The sequence below is a fragment of the Geospiza fortis genome, unplaced genomic scaffold (genome assembly GCF_000277835.1).
Source record: "Geospiza fortis unplaced genomic scaffold, GeoFor_1.0 scaffold120, whole genome shotgun sequence".
Classification (NCBI taxonomy): Eukaryota; Metazoa; Chordata; class Aves; order Passeriformes; family Thraupidae; genus Geospiza; species Geospiza fortis.
Window position 1 is genome coordinate 3,484,778 of NW_005054364.1, and position 5,731 is coordinate 3,490,508.

Here is a 5,731-nt window from a genome sequence, read left to right on the forward strand (position 1 = left end):
GATGAGCCTGGCTGGGGGGCTGCTGGTAATCCCACCTCTTCTGGAGCTGTTTCACTGCACAATGAATTCAGCAGTCATTTATCAAAGAAAGGGTACTCAACTCTGCCCTGGAAATCAAGCACCACCAGTACTGCAGGTGCAGGTCCCTTTCCAAGATCTTTCACATGTAGGACTGCTGTGTTGGCACCTGCAACTCAAATGCATGCATTCCCTTCCTGAATGGGTTCCACTTCCACCCTCTCTCTGGGTCCAAAATATCCTGAATTAGGCACCTTCAGCAGCAGCTGCAGTGAATGTTTTCTAGGCAATTTGGCATCCAACGGCTCAGAGCACCCTCCTGGGAGGGCTGAGTTTGAAACCTGGCCGTCTCAGCAGCCTAGAGAAGTACTCCAGCCACTTAGCTGTTACATAAGTATCCATCATCACCTATTCCTCCAAGCAAAATTTTCTGTCTCCTGGTGAAAGTGAAGAACTCTGATCTATTCTTTTGACAGGGAGATGCCTGAAGGTTTCCACACTTCAGACACTCCTTCACCCGGACTTCCCCAGTCAAAGCTCCAGTGATACCGAGGCTCTGCAACTCACCTGTATTCGGCAGTTTCCTTTCTGCACGTCTTCTGACATCTGAAACACCATTTTAAATCACCAGCACCTTTCAGCTCAGTGTTCTCTGCTCTGTAAACCATGAGGTAATCAACTTTTTCCATAGAAATTAGGCACCTGAATTATTCTGCTTCAGCATCTTGTCAAGCTATTCTGTGTTCAAGGGCTCTTCTAGATTTGCAGAGCCTGTCCATAACTACTATTAATGCAGTACAAGACCAGCTAATCCTACAATGCATAGGATTCCATTCCCCACCACACCACCTCTTAGAGAGAGATATATAGCACTGAACTCATGTAATGTAGCTTCAGTGAAGATCTACTCACTCCTTCACAAGAGAGAATTGCAAGGATTTACTTCCACGAGACCTAATGAAAACTATTTTAGGGTATCACTATTATTTATTTGAGAATTTTGACATTTGCAGAATGTTGAAGAGGCAACATAATTCTGTCAATTGTTTGCCAGAGCTTCAGTGCTGGTTTACATAGGACAGTTTAGACACCAATTGATCAGAAGACCATTGAAAGTAACTTCTAACTGTCTATGACCATTATTTAAATCACTAGCAACTACACCTTTAAACCATGAAACTCTCTGTGTGGCCTAAGCAGAAGATGGGCTGTAGGAAGGTAAGAATCTCCTACCAATCTCTTTCCAAAGAAATTGCAACTATTTCCATAGACCAAGCAGTACAGAATGACCATACAGGCTTCCAAGACACTGTAACCCATCCTCTTGCAACAAGGCAGGATGAACACAGCAAAGAGCATGAACACACACTACCTGTGCACATGCACATACCATGCTCAGACGGCAGGCTGAAAACAGTTACAGAAATCCATGTCAGAAAACTGAAATAAATGTTCTAATTCTCAGAATACTTATGTGTAATGGTTATTAACTCAACAATTCAACTACTTTGGTGTTTAGGTATCTGGCCTTTAAGTATTTCACACTGATGCTGAGTATGTACACAGCCAGAAACGCTGGTGTATGAATGTAGTTATGAAAATTACAAAATAAAGTATGCAAAGTCTTCCATTCCCCACCACACCACCTCTTAGACAGAGCATTAGGGAAGATGCTCAAAAATTCTGCCATCTGCCACATCAAGATAAAGAGCAGGGGTGTTGCCTGGTACTTTGCTAACAGAAAGATGTGCCATAAATCTAATACCAAGGTGTCTCTGGGTCTTGCTGTGGAAGTGTAGATGTGAAGATTTTAATGAAAACTGAATTACAGAATAGTTTGGATTGGAAGGGACTTCAAAGATCATGTTGTTCCAACCCCCCTGCCATAGATAGGGACACCTTACACTAGGCCAGCTTACTCAGAGTCCCATCCAACCTGGCCTTGAACACTGCCAGGGATGGGGCATCTACAGCTTCTCTGGGCAACCTGTTCCAGTGCCTTATCACCCTCACAGCAAAGAATTTCTTTTTAATCTCTAATCTAAACGTACTCTCTCTCAGTTAAAAGCATTTCCCCCTTGTCCTATACATGTCCTTGTAAAAAGTCCCTCTCCAGCTCTCTTGTAGGACACCTTCAGGTAGTAGAAGATACTCTAAGGGGTCTCCGGAGCCTTCTCTTCTCCATGCTGAACTCTCTCAGGCTTGTTTTCACATGGGGGATGCTCCAGGCCTCCCATCATCTTCATGTCACTTCTCTGGACTCATTCTAGCAGGTCTACATTCTTCCTGTGTTGATCAACAATAACCATTTCAGAGACATTCAAAGTGATAGGGTCAGATACAGATACAGTAATGTGTCCCTATCGATCATATTTTTGTTACCACTTTGTTATTGCTGGTTCTATTTTTTTAGCTCTTCTTTTCTGTATTTAACTTTCTAAATGCTCCAACAAAAAAGGCTGAAGCTCAGTAGCAACAGCTGTGGTCCCTTTCATGCAAGGAAGGGTGCTTCCTAATTGGTTTTCAGCAAATACTGTCACAGGGGTTTCTGGCAGGAAAACCTTTTGATTCATTTACAGAGATAAGAGATTTTCTTTCTTCCTATGTTTTCAGTAAGTACAGAGGTAAAAGGCTTCCCTTTAGGAATGACAGCAAATGCTTAAAAATGGCAAGTGTTTAAATTATTTGCTGAGTCAGAGTTTGTAACAGCTGACTTTTAGGCAAGTGTTTTGGAATAAAACTGTGGGCAGTGTAATGAAAAAATGCTTTTAAGAGAAATAAAGGGAAAAGGTGAAAAGTACACATCATTTACCACACAGTTCTTTGTATTAATATGAGGTTCAAGGAAGCAAGAGATTTTTTTCCTTGGGGAGTGTGAAATTTGGAGACCTGTCATGTTTAGGACCACACACCCCATCTTCCAACTGCAGCAAAGTTTGTTCTTCTGTTTCATTTAGGTGTAATTTTTATATCACCAGGGAGAGAGATTTTAAGTCACCAGCTTCTGAGCTTTTGAAGCCTTTTCAAAATTCTTTTCAACACGGCTTAGACAGGCAGAAGTGGGTGGATTAGCTCGACAGCCTGCATCCACTGCTTAGTTCCAAGGTTTCAGTGCAATATGCATCTCACACATACCAAGGCACCTGTCGTGGGTCTTAAGCCCTTTGAGTCATAGGTGTTAGCTGGTGCCAGAACACTAGGGCTTCCACCAGAGGTGAGAAAGATTTTTTTTAAAAAATAAGGAAAAAAACAGAACCAAAAAATCCCAAAACCCAAGGGTATATTATATATAAGCAAACTCATTTTGCTAATGTAATATGTAAATAGGATTAATGCACTGAGATTGCTATTATCTGAAGAGACTGCCATGGAAAAGGAAGATTCATGTTTATTTATGGAGACCAGCATAGGGGAAAAAACCCTTAAAGCAGTGACCTTGGTCTGGAGATCCAAGTAGACTTGCCATCTCTGCTTGAACATTACTGAAATCTTGACCTAATCCATCCCTGAAACTGTGAGCTCTGAAATTTGAATGGCCATTATTTTTGTCTAGCAGTCAGTATTTCATATGTTATTGAAATAACTTCCATCTGGGAGTGCTGATTCAAAGTCAGAGAAAAACCACTGGGTTGCATGGAACCACAGGTCCCTGAGATTAAGTTCTTGGCAACTTCTGTTGTTATTTCTTTTTCTTTGTTTCCCTTTTGCTTGGTATTTTGTGATAATGTTTGTTTTTTCATAAAGAGAAAGAAAAAGTATAGTAATTCAATCTTTAAAATGTGGCTGGCAAGGATTTTGAAATTGTAACTGTCCTTAAAAAGTTTATGTAGTGTTTACTGCCACAAACGTAAACAGTGAAGCTGGGAAACTAATCAGGAAAGTTTCTGCAAAATGCCCATCATTACAAAAAACAAAGCCAAACAATTTACATTAATGATCCAGCTTTCTTAATTCTTGACTTCTATACAGTGAAGTGACTTGCATTACATTTCATCAGTCTATGTTTCCAAACTATCTTCTAAATCCTTGCTTAACGAATAAGACTTCTTTAAGAAGAAATACCTGGAAGGAGACTTTTACAATGCAATAGAAAATTATTACTGCTGCCCACATAGCTCCATTCTACAGCAGCATTTCATTTTTTACCCATGTAAAATGTCCCATTTCCACAACACTGAGCATAATAACAAGTGATTAAGTTGGTTTTTTTAAAAGGTAATTATTGAAGCAATTTGTTATGTATACAAAGACGAACCCTTTTAAGGGCAAAATATTCCAACAACTAAATAATACTCTAATTATGTTTAACACACAAGTGTTTTAATTGAAAAGGTTGCTAAAGGAGACTACATGTTGTGGTTTAAACCCAGCCAGCAACTAATTACCACACAGCTGCTCACTCACCCTCCAACCTTCCCTGTGGGATGGGGAGGAGAATTAGAAGAAAAGGTAAAACCTGTGGCTTGAGATAAGAACAGTTTAATAACTGAAATTAAGACAAATGCAGTAATAATGACAATAATAATAATAATAATAATTTCAATGAAAAAGGAGGTAAAAAAGAGAGGGTGGAATAAAACCCAAGAAAAACAGCAATGCACAACACAACTGCTCACTCCCCCGACTGATGCTCAGCCCCTACCCAGCAGTGATCAGCCTCTTCTGTCCACCTCCTCCCAGTTTGTGTGCTGAGAAGATGTTTTAGGCTATGGAATGTCCCTTTGGCCAGCTGGGGTCAGCTGTCCTGGCCATGCTCCCTCTCAGCTTCTTGTGCACCTGCTCTCTAGCAGAGCCTGGGAAACCGAAAAGTCCTTGACCTATGGTAAGCACTGCTCAGCAACAGCCAAAACATCAGTGTGCTGTCAACATTGTTCTCATCCTAAACTCAAATACACAGCACTGTAGCACCTATTAAGAAGAAAATTAACTCTATCCCAGCCAAAACCAGGACACTACAGTATCCTGGACACCCTGAGATTCCATCAGAATGAAGTGACACTCTGGACCCAATTTACAAACCTCACTCATGCAGGCACATACGGCTTTCAGAAAGCATTCAAAAAATCAGACAAGATCAAGCGATTTTAAAAATTTTACAGGTTTTATAAAAAAATTATACATTACAAAAATGTATCAAAACTCCCCTTATAATTAAAACTTACAAAGCATTTAAAATGAGTAACATTCTTTAAAATTAGGATTATCCATTTTTTCAATAGGTAAAGGTAGACGTTTATATCAAAACTTTATCAAATAAAAGACAACCTCTAGCTCTCATACCTATTTAATCAGAAGAATATACACTGTCAGAAATATGAATGTTTATAGAGATTTCTTGTCTATAAAAATAGAAAAGAGGGATACTGTGAATATCTCACCTGAAGACTCAAGAAGTTCTAAACATACCAAGACTCTTAAAATCAGAGAAATTATCAATCTGTTTTTCTGAGGATTCCAGCTCAGAAGAATGATGATGCAAGGAAGAAGAAAAAAATGACTGAGTGGAAAAACACCCCTGAGATAAATCAGAACATTAACATTTTTTTCTACTTGCTTGTTTCTTTGGCTTTTGTTACTTTTAAGCTATCACATAGGTTTGAAAGGAAATTGGTCCACTCATAGGTTTTAACAATTACATTATCATAACACAGGTAATTATTCTGACACAATACAAGCAATAAAAAAACCCCAAAATAAAACACAGCATAAGTTT